At 30.5% G+C, this 1,303-nt stretch overlaps 1 protein-coding gene across 1 annotated transcript in view; it reads left to right on the forward strand.

Annotated features, from left to right (window-relative positions):
* LOTGIDRAFT_207460 (hypothetical protein) overlaps nt 1-1,303 on the forward strand; it is a gene marked incomplete at its 5' end in the record, with an annotated part of 15,562 nt that overhangs the window by 786 nt on the left and 13,473 nt on the right. The gene's annotated exons all lie outside the window — the stretch shown is intronic.

Genomic DNA, 1,303 nt, shown 5'->3' on the forward strand with positions numbered 1-1,303 from the left:
TTTGAAATAGTTTTCATGTTTCATAGTCTCTACTTGTGACCTAGGCCAGTGCTTCTGTAGGAGAGTATCTTCTATAACACCTAATACTTGTGACCTAGGCCAGTGCTTCTGTAGGAGAGTATCTTCTATAACACCTAATACTTGTGACCTAGGCCAGTGCTTCTGTAGGAGAGTATCTTGTATAACACCTAATACTTGTGACCTAGGCCAGTGCTTCTGTAGGAGAGTATCTTCTATAACACCTATAACTAATTCATCAAATGTTGGTGAAAATGACGTATTTTCTTGATGTTGCTATGGTACAGAAATGACAAAAGTAAAACTTCATTCCATTCCATTTTATTTTTAAACGTACAAATTATCATTCACAGGCCAAAGACTCCCACAAAAACCAAAACGTCCAAAACGTCAACAAAACGTAGAAATTTCAAGACTGCCAGAAGTGAATATAGATTATTTAAAATTTAATTTCTGTTTTTTGTTTATTCTGTTTTTTATAATACATTTACTTATTATAATTTAAAGAGATTGTAAAGATGTTTTCTAAATTTTTATGTGTATCAGAGACACTGATAGCATCAATTTACATCATTCTAATTTTCAATCAGATGTATGTGGTTCTTTTTAAAGAGATTGTAAAGAGGTTTTCTAAATTTTTTATGTGTATCAGGGACACTGATAGCATCAATTTACATCATTCTAATTTTCAATCAGATGTATGTGGTTCTTTTTAAAGAGATTGTAAAGAGGTTTTCTAAATTTTTTATGTGTATCAGGGACACTGATAGCATCAATTTACACCATTCTAATTTTCAATCAGACGTCTGTGGTTCTTGTTAAAGAGATTGTAAAGAGGTTTTCTAAATTTTTTATGTATATCAGGGAAACTGATAGCATCAATTTACATCATTCTAATTTTCAATCAGACGTCTGTGGTTCTTGTTAAAGAGATTGTAAAGAAGTTTTCTAAATTTTTTATGTGTATCAGGGACACTGATAGCATCAATTTACATCATTCTAATTTTCAATCAGACGTCTGTGGTTCTTGTTAAAGAGATTGTAAAGAGGTTTTCTAAATTTTTTATGTATATCAGGGAAACTGATAGTATCAATTTACATCATTCTAATTTTCAATCAGACGTCTGTGGTTCTTGTTAAAGAGATTGTAAAGAGGTTTTCTAAATTTTTTATGTATATCAGGGAAACTGATAGTATCAATTTACATCATTCTAATTTTCAATCAGACGTCTGTGGTTCTTGTTAAAGAGATTGTAAAGATGTTTTCTAAATTTTTTATGTGTAT

Source organism: Lottia gigantea (assembly GCF_000327385.1).
Source record: "Lottia gigantea unplaced genomic scaffold LOTGIsca_95, whole genome shotgun sequence".
Lineage (NCBI taxonomy): Eukaryota > Metazoa > Mollusca > Gastropoda > Lottiidae > Lottia > Lottia gigantea.